We start from the raw sequence: 15,806 nt of genomic DNA on the forward strand, positions 1-15,806 counted from the left end.
GATTAAATTTGATAGGAAATGTAAAGTGGTAAGCTATCCTCTGCATATCATAGGTGTTATGGTTGTAAGCCTCAGTAAATATTTATTCTTAGAAAGAATTCTGTTGTTGTTGCCATACAGTGATACATATCAAGTTGTCCCATTTGAAAATATTAAATATGAAAAGATTAAATACCTATTGTACTAGGTATTGGCATATACTGGGTAGATGTGATTACAAAATGACCTCATTTTTGAAATTATTATCGCTCTTGTATTTGTCACTTTTTCACAAGAAAAAGGATAAGCACAAGAAAAACAGGAACATTATGCTACCACCACAGAAAATGTTGTCCTCAATGTCTGTGTCTGCAGGAGTGGTCAATGGGACAATGATTTTGACTGGGTGAGTATGTCTACTACAGTCTGGCTTATTTGTTGGTGCAGAGCTTTCACTACATTTGAAAACTGCATTATGAATTAATTCAGTTAATTTGAATTACACTATTAAAATGACAACACAAAGACACTGCAACAAAGTCAATGCTGATGGAAAGCTGATGTAATTGTTACCAAAATAATAGCCAAAAGGTGAATATAAGAACAGCCTAATTGGCATCCTATCCTGAATGTCAAAAAATCTCATCACCACCTGGACTACCTGGGGAGGGGAGGGGAGGGAAGCCACAGGATGGGGGGAGAGGTGTTTGTTTTCTGTCACCTTTTCTCCCAAGAATATGGTGGTGAGATTTGGTGAGATTTGGTGTTGCATTATCACATACTAAAACAACATCCAATAGTGACAGATAGCTTCATTATCAAACTATCAGTGGATCTATTAACAGCAACCCTCTTTTGCCAGCTTTAATGTCAGGGAAATTTTTTCACAGAGGACTGCAAGAGGCAGCCCCCAGTCAGATTTTCCCACCTCAGAGGGATGCCTTTACTGTTCATGTCATGAAATAGTTCTATCATTCCTTCCAGAGGAAAAAGAAATCTTTAATTCTACCAAAATATTTACTACAAATTCATGGAAGGAAAAGACTATACGTTTCATCCAGGAGGTCATGCATGGACTGATGTTGTACAATTACTCATCTCTCCTTAATCAAGGTCATTATTCTATCCTCCAGTGGCTCTAATCCTTCAAAGGTGTTGCCAAAAGGTCATCTTAGTCATTTTGCCAGAGAGACAGCCTTACTTCTTGCAGCCTTCCAAATCCAGCAGCTGAGGCTCATTCACTTCTGCACCCACAAGATCAGACTCCAGATGTGACATTCCCTCCACTGTCTTTCACACCTGTGACCTTATTACCTTTGAACCCAACCATCCTTGAAAATCTCTCCAGCATACATCCGTAGATAACTCATTTTCTTTGTGGCATACATGTGGAAAATACTCTATTATCTCAGTCTCATCTCTTGTTATATTCTTTGTGTACCCATTGAATGAGCCACTCATTCATGAAACCCTCTTGATACTCAGCACTGCTGCAATCCTGGGGGATGTGGAATATTGAGAACAAGAAGAAACAACATTGAATTACTCATGTTTTCCATCTGGAATGTTCCATTGAACATCTGGCACTTTGCAGTGGTCATATTGCCAGCCACCCTGAAAAAAAATAAATGAATCAGCCCACTTTTCTCTGAAATCACAGACTGAAAAAAAAAAAAAAAAGAGAGAGAGAGAGAGAGTTGTGGTAGTGACGGTAGTGGTGTTAGAATTATAATAAATAAGTGCCACGGGTTTTGCTCAAGTTTTCATTATAATTTTTCCTCTCTGCCCTGGAAATTAGTTTCTTACATTTATTTTGCCTTAGAGAGCAAACAATTGCCTTGAATATGATTTATATGATTTTATGATAAAAATATGGGAAAATGAAAAGTGTCACCAGATTTAAAATCTGATATCCTTACAAAGACAAGTGATTTTCTAGTTATTATTTTCATGTTATTACAGAGAACTAGATTATATTCCCTTTATGCACAAGCACGGCACATTTCTACAACCTCTGAAAAAAGTTCTCAACAATTTCTTCAAGTGCCCTATAATATGAGCTCCAAAGGAGACACATTTTATTATCAAATCTTCTCTTCCCCAGTCTCCTCAATAAAGGCAATGATCCCAAGTGCATTTGATTCCAAGGGAACTCATCTTAAAATGTGAGCCAGTGAATTGGAACATTATAAAATGTCTGAAGGGGGAAAAAAAAAAAAAGTTATTAAAAAGTATAATAAAAAGTATTAAAAAGTATTAAAAAAAAAAAAAAGAGAGAGAGGAGAGAGAGAAAAAAAAATATAAACCACTGAATTAACCATTACTATTTCAAACCTGTATGATATCAGCAGTTTTTGTTGACAGTTTTTAATAGAAACCAACCACTATTTGTAAAGATATTGTCGTATAGAATCTGTCATTGAGATGGACTCTCTACTTTTTGTAGTATTATGTATATGTCCCCTGTGTCCTCAACAAATCAAATAGCTAGTCAGATAGAAATGAACACTACCTATGAGTCTTCGGAGACCCAAACCCAAAGGATCCCAAGAGGAAATGTGTTACAGAGAAATGCACTGAAGTGCTTGTAGCTGATTGTAGAAAGAGCTGAATGTAGAAATATCGACTCCATTGATGTATTTCATTTAGCCATTAGAAGAACCATCTGGCTAAAAGCAATCTGAAAATAAATGTTTTGTTATTTTCTTATGAATAGATATATATACAGTATATAAAAAATTAAACTATCCTATGACAAAATTAAGGCCAAAATAAAACATATTTTGATCTGAATCTCTTGACTATTAATGTCAGAGTTGATGTATCACAGATGGATAATTCTGTTTGTGTGCTGCATAAGGCAGCAAGATGGGTTAGCAAATCCTTTATGACAGCTGAGTGCAAATGACTCTAAGTATTCATTCTTTCCCACTCCTGCATTCTCAGAAGTCAAGTAACTTTCAGCAGAATGACAAAAGAAAGCTAAAGTCAAGTGAGGACCATTGCACCTGAGACATTTCTGAGGCTGAGATTTCCCAAGGAAGAAGACTCCTTGGTTTGCTTTTGGATCCAGGAATGTCTAACAGGCAACTTCAAGTCAAGCATCTGAACTGGAGTAGAACTGGAAGCTGTGTTGTGTTCCCTTTTGGTACACAAAGTTATGGACTCTGCTCATCTAATGTGTCCTTGACGGGTTACATTTTAATAACTGCAACAGTGAGCTTTGTTTCCAGCCTCATTCCTGCTGCTTTTCTGGAGCTCGACATTAGGAAGTCTTCGTCCCATAGACAAGAGAAAAAAAGAAGACAGTGTAAGAATGAAAGAGTAAAATACCCTCTTAAGGGAACTGAGGCTTCACCCTGCTCTAATCTGACTCATGGCTCAAAATCCTGTTCCATATTCTTCTCCATTTGATAAAAATTTTATTTCAGACCTGTCTTACCAATAAGAACTCAAAGTAGATGTAAATCTTTGTGTTGGAAAGCTCAGAATTCAAATTCAACATTAACATAACAAATCAGTAACCTTTTGATTATTACAATGAAACTGAGGACTTTGGTGGTTCTTAATGGTTCTTCTAACACATTTTTCATTTTTTTTGTGGATAAGACAGTCATATATTTATAGACCAGTTGCCTCTTTTTTTTTTTTTTTTTTTAATGACTTAAATGGAGTGTCTCTATTTTGCTTGGCCAGCTCAGTTCTGACTCAGATTATTTTGGACCAGCTATTGCTGGAACCACTCCATAGTTCTTAATTCATTGTAAAAAATATATCTCTTCCAAATCCTGAATTAGCATTTTGCTTATACACTCATTTAAACTGAGTTAATGAGACTTATTAAAGGCTTAAACAGAGAGATCCCATTCATCTTTATTACTATTTGTAGAACTTCAGCTGAAAAGTACCACTGTCACCGACAAAATATCCTCTCATTGAAGCTGAGCTTTGAAAATATTTTTTTTTCCCCCAGGCAGTACTATCTACGGCAATTTTATGCTTTAAAAACATAGTGACAGTTTACTAATTGTATTGCTTTTGGCTGTCTGCTCCTTCCCTCATTCATACATCATTTAGTTTCCTTTTAGGTGCTGAAAACATCAGCTAATCTGTAGAAAAAGACAGCTGGTTTGAACTGATGTTTTCCTATAATACTCTTTTTTATATTCTCTTGTGTGCCATCATGGTACATCAATAATTTATATAGCATTTAATTAAGCAATAAGACACAACTGGGCATGTTTTCTTTAGCTATTCTATGCACATCAGCAAGGCCTTGTTCCCTTTAAGGCCTTGAAGCATGTATCGCAATGGAAGTAATAGATCTACGAACACATTCTCTAGAGTACTTTACTGCTCTTGTTTTATGTTTTACGTCCTTTCAATTTATTTTGAGGACTTTTTTTCCTTTTGATTTGGATTTTTCAGGTCAAACCTAGAGAATATTCTATTCCTTTGGCTATTTATATCCTTTTATATGACGAGTATATTAATAAATAAAACAGTGTTGTTCTATACATTGCACTGAACTATTTTTCTAAAAATACTGCTCAGGCCTCACAGGAGTAGGCAGCCAGCAGAGTGTGTGGTCTTGAGGCCAAAAAATCAGAAATCATTAGATTTGTTCCTTGCTACATTAGTCAATACACCTGTAGACAGTGTATTTCTTGATATTTCTTTTGGTTTCAGCAGGTTTCCTGGAACATATGAAATTATCAAGATCATGCTTTAAAACACTCCAAACGCTCAGGCTTTCTGTCCTGCAGCAGGCTAGGTGTATGGATTCATGCAATTCACCACTAAACATAAATACTTGCATCCTGTTTGCAGGTCAAACAGTTTACTTCTCGCAAGCATTCCTCCACATCTGTGAAAATAAGAGACATTCACAAAAATACCTCAGACTAACTCTTCCTTTTCACTTACAAATTATATATATATATATGTATATATATATATATATTTATATTTTTTTTGCTGCAAACATGTCCTTTCCTACTTTTCAGAGGCTTCAGTTCAGTGACAAGTGATTAGACACAAACCCAATCAAAAATCTCCTGTCAAAGTATTTTCAACAAAAAATGTCCTGGACATACTGACAAAATACTTCTTATCTTTAATGAAATGGTCAAAAATTTCAAAGAAATTTTCAAAGAAAATTTTGTCTCTAGTGCCTACAGGTGGCTTGAGAAACTTAGACTGGGGAGCAACCTGAAAGTCTAGTGCCCATGTTTAGGTTCCCTTTGTAGCTGGTGAAGAGACATGGGCATAAGTATGACACACTTCAATTCCTCTCAAATTAGACCTCTAGACTGGAAAAGATTAACCTTGATTTTGAAACATCTTTTACATATCAATTTAAAAAGAGGTCTCAAGGTGGCTAGCTTCAGTGTAGACATACACACAGCCCATATGGGAAGCTGTGAGGTGTATTGCATACTTCTGTGTGCTTGAATTTCTTTCAGTTTGTCCTGAAATCCCCTTTAGATTATTCGAAAGCAAATATTTTTCCTGCTTAATTTTCATTACACTATAGCTCAGGTTTATATGGCAAATCAATTTAATAAGATGTAATTAAATCCTTATCTATATCATGATGTATAATTATGTGCATATCATGTATGACAATAAAAAATTACTACAGACTCTTGAGGTTTCTAGTGCTTGAGTGTCTCTTGGTAACTTCTGCAGAGGTAGTTGAATAAAAGCCCTGCTGGGAAAAAAAGAAGCAGAACAAAGAGGGGGCAGCCAAGCAGAGAAAACCCGCAGAAATAGCAGACAGCTGATGGAATAATACAGCAGTCAGCATGGTGTGTGCTGCTGTCCAGCCGCAAAACAACATGTTCCACCTTGCTGAAACCACGGGGTTTCGGCATCTTGGGACACCAGTGCTTGTCAGATTGGAAACTACAACGTCAGTTCCTCCACTGGCAAAACCTACTATTCCAAATGTCCTCCAAAAACAGGTCTTTGCTGCTAAAAAAGTCAGCAGAAAGGCACTCAACCACTTCCTGCAAGTCCTAGTTCATGGTACACAAGTGTGCCTCATTTCCACTGGTTCTTCTTCTCTACCAGCGACCTTGGACCCTGCCAGAAGGCCAGCCTGAGGATGCCAGGGGCATTGTAGGTTCTCCAGGCCCCCTTTTCAGCTAATCAGATTGGAAGGACATCAGTGCAGCTCATTTGTACAAGCTCCCAAAAAGACAGTAGTGCAAGCTTCTTTCTTCCAGGTCACAATTCTGCCTCCCTTCTGTTAGCTTCAGATGTTTAGCTAAAAACAGAAAAATCTCAGATGATGCACAAGTCAGATCTAAGATATCTCAAGAGAGAGAGCAGCTCATATTATGATGGTTGAGCACAGTTAAATTGGTCGTTTTTTTAAAAATTCCCTCTTTAATGTTTCCTTATTTTCAATTTTAGCCATCTTAGTTATTCTTTATTGTGGATTAACTAATTTGAAAAATAAGAATAATTTATCAGAAGGAGATTCATTAGACTCTAACAGAAAATGATCATAGCTGCAAGATTTCATGTCCAAAGATGAATGAAAATAGTGTTAGGGTTATCACTTTGCCAAGAGTAAAGTGCCATTTGATTTAAAAGCATGAATTTTTTAAGAGACATGACTGCAACTTAAAGACATCAATAAACCCTCACGAATAAAATACAGGTCACCGAAGACAAATGAAATAATAGTGTTCAAGTATTTCTTATTACTGACTGGAGTGGCAACAAAGTCTGTGTTGGCTGTCACAGAATGCTTTTACTGGGAAGAAAACTTGTCACATTGAAGGCTAAAATTTTAGAGACAGTGAGTTTGTATCAGTACACTGACATCACTAAATCATACCCATCCACAGTGTTTGAGAATCACACTTCATGCTTATCTGATCTCTCTATATGAAATCAAAATTAATTTTGACAGCAATGGTAATTTAAGGAAGAGTTTTTAAAATGTCTTAAGACAAAAAGAAAGAGAGGTCATTTGGGGCTCACATAACTCTTAACCTAGGATGGAAAGGCATGCAACACTTTTTTTTAAGCTAATTATAGGATGTGCAATTCTACTAAAGTTTTGATTAAAAGAGTCTTATTTGTCAGTAAGGAAGTTTTGTTTGTTTGTCTGTTTTTTCTATTAAAGAAAGTTTTGTTTTGTTTTGTTTTAAATTATGCAGAAGAATCACAAAGCTGTTTTTGTTCTGAATCTGCTCACCACACTAGCTATACCAATTTTTTTTTATTCCTCTGAGCCTCTCATCTCCAGGCTGCAGCCATATGTCACTTGATATTTTGCCTATGAGCCTTCAGCCAGGGGCAATCATTGCATTGCTTGTCCCCACAGCACCAGGGAGGACAGAGTCACTGATGCCATCCACCTCCCATCATTGGCAGCCTTGAAAACAATGATTAAGCAAGGGGGATCCACAGCGAATTTACCTTCTGTTTCCCCCTCTACAGCTGTTTGCAAAGCCCTCCCCATCCCCTTCAATGAACTTTCAGCCTGATACCAAAAGCCATGACCCATAACTTTGCTGCAGGACACATGCCTTGGGTTACTTTTATAAATGCATGAATTCTTACTGAACCTCTTAGAGGTATTTTTTGCTCATGACAGCAACACCCATAATATTTGCAAAAGTAGCAGCCTGGGCTGACCCATCGTAAGTCCCGCTGAACCCCCAGCACAGGTGGCAGCTCTTTCCTCCATCTGTGTAAGTCCACCAGGCAGAATTTCCATGTTCTTGGGCTCTGTGCTGCTTCTTTCATTTTTTTCTGAATGTCTGATACCTGTTGGGAAGGCAGATGTTTCCCTGGTTTCTCTTTAAGGCCAGTTCTTCTTTTTCTTCCTAATCTTCAAGACAAAGACATCCTATATTTGTTTTCTATTCAGTTTTCCAGTTTCTCATGTTTTTCTTCTCTCAGCAAAATATGACATTCTGCAGTTTTCTGGGCTGGAGAAATAATATTGCTTTTTGCCAGCAGATCAATTTTATTCTCCATCAAAAGAAATTTTTCAGCTTTTTGACAGATGAGAAAGCTACTCTACTATAGAGAAAAAAAAAAATGCATTCCACAATGGAGGTAAGCAAAAGCTATAAGATTAAACACGGGTTGGTATATTGCTTTTGTTGAGAATGCTACCTGTGTGCTCACCAGGGCTTCCTGATGGACCCACAGGAGGAAGAAACACCGACAGGGAGGCAGAGAGCAGCTTTAAAGTTAACATTGCATTAAGATGAATGTGAGTTGTTTACCACCTTGCAAGGGTGATTCTTTTTCTTTTCATTTATATATTATAGATGGGATATTTGTGAAGTATTGTATGATAGACACAGAAAAACTGAGAATGAAATCCTTCCTATTGAAGGTAATCGGGGTTTTGCCAAAGACTGCAATTCTACCCGTAGAGTTTCTAGACAGGTGCTTACCTTGGAGTCAGAAAATCTGAATTCAGTTCCTTACTACTGATTTTTTGGCTTGACGCTAGTATGCCTCTTAAAACTTTATTTTAGAGGCCATCAATCTTCTGCAGTTTTAAGTAGACCTGCCATTTTGTTCAGGTCCCTGAGAGATAATTCACAATCTTCTGAAAATCCTGCTATTAATATCTGCACTCTAGTCCATCATCTTTTATAACTCTTTTGATCCCACATTATAAGTGACATGTCTCTTCAGATTAGAGGACGTTTTTGTTCCTTGTCTCTATTAGGATGAAAGAACTGTGTTGAACATTTGTCCACTGTCCATTATTGTATCGGGCCAAGGCTTTGAGTTATTAGGCTTAAGATCAACACAGGTGGTAAATAATAATATAAGCTGTGTTAAATTTTTACTGCAGCCAGTGAATACAGCAGTTTTGGTTTACTCAGAGTAAACGTAGAAGTGAGGGAGATTAACAGCTGAAAATGAAATGAAAATGAAGAAGACAGAAAACTCTTTGGGAAAATCTACCTGAAAAGACCATTGGGACTGTAAGAAAAGGTTTTCCTTTGTTTAAAACTTGAATATTCTGGGAGACAGAGGCATGAATGCTCTTGGCTAATAAATGAGGTTGAAGTGATTAAATATTTGTTTTCATTATCAGTTCTACCTCCTAACATGTAGGACTCTAAACAAAAGGGAAAAAGCATGATAAATATGTCACTGGGTTTAAGCACTTATGCTGTGCTTAACTCCAATCTATAGACTTTCCCATTTGTTTAAACAGTTTCCTGTCAATAAATTTTCTCTTGGACCTCTAGGAAAAAAAAAAAAAAAAAGAAAAAAAAAAGAAAAAAAAAGAAAAAAAAAACTTTTCTTTTATTCTCACAAGGAATAAAGTCTCAATAAATGTTCTTCCTTTGGCTGTGGGATTAATAAACAATCTCTGTAAAAAGTAATTGTTACCATAGATCTGGAATTTCACTTCCAGGTTTTGGCTTCTTTATGCTAAAAAGTCTTTGACATACAGGGTTGTGTCCAACCGAGGCCACAACAGTGGTTAGTGGACAGGAGGACATGTTATGAAATGAGACACCAAGAAAACTGGGTTTAATTGTCCTTAAAAAGAGAAATCTAACATGGGGACAGGATACTTCTGTCCAGACTATCCAATAAGAGATACAGAGAAGACACATCCACGCTCTTCCGGAGATTCACAGAGATAAAACAAGAAGTAACTGACAAATTGGAGCATGAGAAAAATCTACATAGCTAAACGAAGGAAAAAAAAAAAAAAAAAAAAAAAAAGAATGCCTTCCCCATGAGGGTGGCCAAACACTGGAATAGGCTGAGGAGTCTTTATCCCCAGAGATACTCAAAACTCATCCCATCAAGGTAACCTGCCTGAACTGGCCCTGCTTTGAGCACTACCCAATCTCTGGAAGTCCCTTCCAACTTACATGGCTTTGTGAATGGACAGGATTTTAAAGGATGGGATCCAAGCATAGGACAGAGTTTGCAGTAACCCTTCAAATACCCATTCTGCTACTAAAATGCTAGCACTGTTGTGGGAACACTGTTTTTGTTCAACACTTTACACCTCCATAGAAATCATGGGAATGTCAAGGTTGGGTTGGCTATAACAAGACAGCACGTCAAAATCAGCTTTCCACTGCTCCATGTGTCCCTCATTGCTTTCTTCTCATCACCTACCTCACTGTAAGCATATTCTAAAGGGGCTAAAGGGACGTTTCCTATGACTGCAGCTTTTATATGGCAGTGCCATGTAGATGTCACCATTTTAAATGCTACCCTCAGTACTACCTGCTACTGAGCCTCCTGCTACTGCTTGCTTTTTGCTCTACGGCTCTTTTCCTTTTCTTCTGTTAAGCTTCTAGCTCTGGAACAATTTCTTTAAAACTCCTTTTGAAATGTTAATCTGGAAAATGCTATTCATTTTCCTACTGACAGCAGGTTCATACCTTCATAAGCACTGCTGTAGATTACAGAAGGTCACTAACTTTCCTTGATGAAATGCCTCACAATTTTTAAAATGACTCAAGAAAAAGATCATCTTGGCTCTTTTCCTCCACCCTCCAAAATGATTCAGGCAAACAAATAGACATGTAGAAAGCCCAGGTCTAGACCTACTCAAAATTCCACACAAGTGCTGCAGAAAAGTACAAATAACATCTCCTCATCATATCTGTGAAGGTGCAGAATAAATCATCCATCCAGACACAGAAAGCATTGCATATTTCTGCTACAAAAGGCAGACGTGGCTTGTGTGCAGCAGCTAAGGATGGGCCTTCTGAACTTGTATTTGCATAGCAAGAAAGAGTTTCTGATCCTGTGCAGGAAAGAAAAGACATCTTTTATACCACCTCACGTTCAGCCACACACTGCATTCAGTGTGATCTATTCATGCAAGATTTAATCCCATATAAAGGCAATGTCTTTACAAAATTATTTTAAAATATTTTTTAAAATATTTAAAATTAAAATTATTCTGTAAACAATTTTTATTTTTATTTTTTACACAGAGCAAAAGCAGTTGCTTTGGCATCATGCAAGTCTTATGTCAGTCCTGCGGGAGAGGCTGAGTGTAACTCTGGCTTAGGTTTGCATGAATGAAGAGCACCCTTATTTTCTGCCTGAGATGCTGGCATGAGCTCTGTGGAAGAATGGTACCTCTGAATGTGCAACATGGGCTGACAGGCAGCTGGTATCACCAACAGAGAAACTTCCAGGGAAAGATGTACACAATATGCAACAATGCAATCATCTGCAAACTATCCAAGGATGAAATGGACCACGACTAAATTAATTGGGTCAGAGAAAGAAGACAACAGGCTGGCAACTGAACATTGCTCAAAGTGATGCAAATTTCAGAAAAAAAAAGGTTGCAGTACCGTGCCAAGAGATTTAAGTAAGACAACCTATTCCACTGGACTGCAAAATTGAAAGAGAGAAGAGGGTTTAACAGAGAGTCTGAAATGTTAATGCAGTGGGTTTGTGATAGATCAGAAAGACTGATAATAAGGGAAAGGATGCAGCACCACTTTTTAGGCAAAAAACAGGTTCCTGTACACTTATTCACACCAAAAACAAAACAAAACAATAAAAATTGTTATTCACAACAATTGCCACTAGGGCTCCATCTCAGAGCGGTAGCAGAAGGCTGGGAAGGCTTTTGGAAGCCTTTATTGACATCTCTTTTCAGGAGAATGATTGATTCATGTCTGGGCCTTTACTCAATATGACAACAAAAAAAAACTCTGTGACCATTTGCAATGTTTTCTTCCCTTATCCCCTTATGACCTCAAAGCAACGTGAAGTAACATGACCTAATAACGTAATATAACAAAGCAAAAGTACCACTTCTCTGTTGCAGAGTGAATAAGGGTTGATAACTCTTGTTCCCCTGTAACAGGGGGATCTCTCCAGCAAATGGTTCCCATTGCCATAGATAAATTGCTTAGGGCTGGGATAGGGTAGGGATAAATTGCTTAGGACTGGCCCCAGCATCTGGCTCACAGACTGCAATGCCATTCCCACCAAGAGAAGGAGTTCTGACCTTCAGGGAGGGAAAAAGTGGTTGTTCTGTTGCAGCTGTTCCTGTCCCCTGCGGGTAAAGAAAGAGTACCAGAATATTTGGCATGAATTGATAGCCCCCCGCCTGGTTAGATGGAGATGTGAACTCTGCTGCCTCTCCATTAGCGCTGCAGAGCAGAAAGGCCCTTACATCAGTGACTGCAGGCTTTTGGCTAGAGGGAGAAACACATCATGGTTTTTAAATTTGCCTATTCCTGAAGTGTTTCTCATTATAAAAGGCCATAGAGAAAATTACAACTCTGTTAAATATTCTTTTTTAACCTATGAGCATATAACCAAATGATTTCCTTAATGCACTAATATGATATCTGCAAATAAATGTGAGATAAGATCTGGAACAAAACCTATCCTGCCTAAAAAAATCTGTGGAACTCTGATGAGAAAATTAGGCAGACTAATGCAAAAAATAAAAATAAAAATAAATAAATAAATAAATAAATAAGCAATTTTGTTCAGATACTATATCTAATTTGAATTTTATTCCTTTTTATTTTTCTTTCTTTTTCTCCAGTGAATAGTTTTTTCATCATAACATGGGACTTTGCCAGGACCCATGTTATTATGTAAAAATCCCTTATGTCTGAATAAGTGTTTTACTGACTAAGCTGTTACATAAAAGCTGGGTAGTATAAATGCTGCCCTTACTTTCTTGAAAAGAAGAGGGTAAAATATCTGTAATTAAAAGGATGATAGGTGCCTAGATCCCAAGACAATAAAGGATACATGCAGTCTTCCTGAGATGCAGTGAAACATTCTAAAAGAAAACAAGTCATCAGGGTATAACTGGGATCGAAAGCACATTTTTCTCCTCTGTGTTACACCTCCCTCCACTCTGTGAATTTCTCCCAGGGACAGGGATGCTCAGTGATGCAGGAGCACCTCGGGTCGCTCTCTGCAGGTCTGGCTGGGAGAAGTCACTCAAGGTTATAGAGAAAGCCTGCAAAACAGCCAGAGTCCTCATCACTTTAGAAGTACCAAACTAGATCTGTGAAGACACTAAGTTGGAGTCACTTTTGGCTTCTTACAGACTCACAACTACTTGAAACGCAGTTCTTGTGCTTTCTTCTCATCTTCTTAACAGAACCCCACTAAGGACCTTTGTAGTGCTATAACCACAAAAAATAAGGGTCTATTTAACCTCTGTGCTACAAACCCAGTACATAATTCTTTAATAGTCTAAGCTCTTTAATATGCAAGAGAAGTCACAAACTTAGGTAGTGATTGCCTGGAGGAAAAGTTTCAAACTTACTTTTCTGTGAGGGTAGGAAGCAATACAACATAAGAGAGCATGGGCTAAACACTCTTATTTTAGACTAGTTTAGGCTGTTTTTCTTTGAGCCTTGCCTATTTTCTACCTGAAAATGGTGTTTGCCACCTGTGCTTGGGACAGCCTGGCTCCCAGAAGGACAAGGATTCAGCAGCCCTTGTAGAAGCCATCAATGACTGCTTTGGCATGGCCCTAGTTTCTGTCACATTTTAAATTAAATGCTAGGAGATCACTGCAAATAGCGACAACATGCCTTCTGCTGGCTTTACAAAAATCAATGACCATCAAGCACTATTGATTGCATCAGAAGATGGTCTAAAACTGCTTGCTAATTGCCCACTCTGTAAACCTGGAGTCACTGCTGGCTTCCTCACTGTTGCTGCTTTGACAGCAGTCAGCAGCCTGAGAGCTGCAGAGGCAGAGCTGAAAATACCACTTGCTTTGTGATGGCACAGTGCTCCTTATCCAAATAAATACCATTCATTTTTACTTTCAATAGTTTCTGCTACATGTCTCTAGTTCTGTCATGGAAATTAGGCCTCCCATATTAGAGACACAACTTCATATACAAAATGGATTGCCCACCCAACATGATGGGACAGGACTGTGATGGCTTTCCCCAGTCACAGTTGAGGGCTTTGTTCCCCCTCTGAAGTGAGTGATAGAGTGGAACCAAGGAAAGACACGAGCTAGCAAGACCACAGGTACACACAGCTATGAAAATCCAGAGCAGAGCAGGGCATAGATCAGATGAGAGTAATCCCTGTGCTGTGCTGAAGTTAACAAACTGTACTTCGCCACCACACTATGCCAGTTAATCTGTCCCACTAAATCTGTTTTACCTAAATCTAGATTTTCAGCCAGCACTTTTAACCTGTGGAGTGAAACACCATTTCAGTTCGGGGTTCCTCTGGCCAATTTCAGTCAACTGCTTTACTATGAGGTGCATCAGGGCCCATTTCTCTCTAGGGCCTACAGAGGCAGCCTCACATGACCTGTCAGATGTGGGTATCTATGTCTGGCCCTCAGTCTTTGTATTGACTTAGCAGACTCTGAATGAGAGGTTAACATTTTGCTCTGATAGGGTTAACTAGTTTTGGAGACTTCAGTCGTGAAAAAGACACATTGCACTGCAGCATTTCACACCTGAGATGAGCAGTGTCCTTGAACACTGGGCCATGAGACCCAGGCCCTCTTGCTAGATGTTCTCTCCCTATTGCACTCATAGTTGTATCAAATTCACTGTTCTTATTGACATATTATATTTGTCCTGAAGTTTCAATTTTCTTTTTTTCTTTTTTTAATTTCAATTTATTTGCCTCCTCATTCTCTTTGTTTCTCTTTACCTTTTTCAGAGACATATTTTCATTGAGATCATGTTTTCTCTCCCCATTTTCTTATTGCTTTCATATAATCTCATTATTTATTGTTTTTATCAACTATCCATCTTTTTATCCATGCCTTAAACCCATACTTTTCCAAGAGCCTTGGAATAGAAAAATCAGATTTATTCCTCTTCTTCTGTAAATCACCTACTAAATGTGTCAATATGCATTTCCCTTATAAACAGAATAATAGACAACACATAAACTTACAGCAGAAAATCCTTCGCATTCAGACCATCTCACACAGAAAGGTAAAACCTTTCTGAAAAGCACACACCCCGAAGGGAAAATAAATGATCGTTCCTTAATACTTTATCACTTAACTTTTATTTCTTCATTCATAGTCACACTTCCCTTTATTTATTTATTTATTTGTTTGTTTATTTATTTATTTATTTATTTTGGTGATACAGCTCAGCTCAGCAACTCAAAGCTCTTAGAAATCAAACCCACCTTCTTTAGTTTCTCTCCAGTTAAAGCAGTGCTGTGTGTTTTAACCTGGTAGGTGGATCAGCACCATGCAGCCATTCACTCATTCCCCCCAGCCCCACAGTGGGGTAGGGGAAAAAATCAGGAAAAAAAGATAAAAGCTCACGGACCGAGATGTGGTCTCGGTTTATAAACTGGTGGGTTTATAAACAATTATTAGCTTTGTGTATGAAGTACAGAATGCAGGACAAGATTGTTCCTGACTAATTAAAGGTAGAGACTTGGACACAGGGCCTGTGGGGAGATCTCCACCCCACAGACTGTGGAAGATCCCCAGGCTCACTTCAGAAAGGTGCACGCAGGATTCAGGAGAGCTCTGCTGCTTCTGGCACACGTGCAGACGCTGTTTTGCCATGAAGGTACCCTAGCTCACTTGGCACCACCTCATCTCTCCCTAACCAGGGAGCCGCACTATGAGGTAGCAAATATGGCCTTAAGTTGTGGCCCATTGATGGCATTGATATGAGAAGAACAAAGAACCTCCTGTTTTTCCAGCAGCTATATCTCTGTCAAAAATGGGCTCAAGCATTTTCTAAAATGATAAAACAGTATGTCAAGAGTACTCTTAGATCACTGCTAAAGAAGATGGAGGGCTTTATTATCATCTCTGCATTTATGCACTTGGAGCCTGATATAGAAGAGCACTCAAG

The 15,806-nt window shown here is 38.2% G+C and overlaps 1 protein-coding gene across 1 annotated transcript in view; it reads right to left on the minus strand.

The window, feature by feature from the left end:
• Positions 1-5,777: 5,777 nt before the first annotated feature.
• The window catches only part of SLC36A4 (solute carrier family 36 member 4), a 114,603-nt gene continuing 104,574 nt past the window's right edge, over positions 5,778-15,806 (minus strand). Inside the window, exon 12 of the transcript XR_011091916.1 lies at positions 5,778-6,250. The gene's annotated coding sequence lies outside the window, so the exon portion shown is untranslated. The remainder of the gene's footprint in view (positions 6,251-15,806) is intronic.

Source organism: Anas acuta, chromosome 1, assembly GCF_963932015.1.
Source record: "Anas acuta chromosome 1, bAnaAcu1.1, whole genome shotgun sequence".
NCBI lineage: Eukaryota > Metazoa > Chordata > Aves > Anseriformes > Anatidae > Anas > Anas acuta.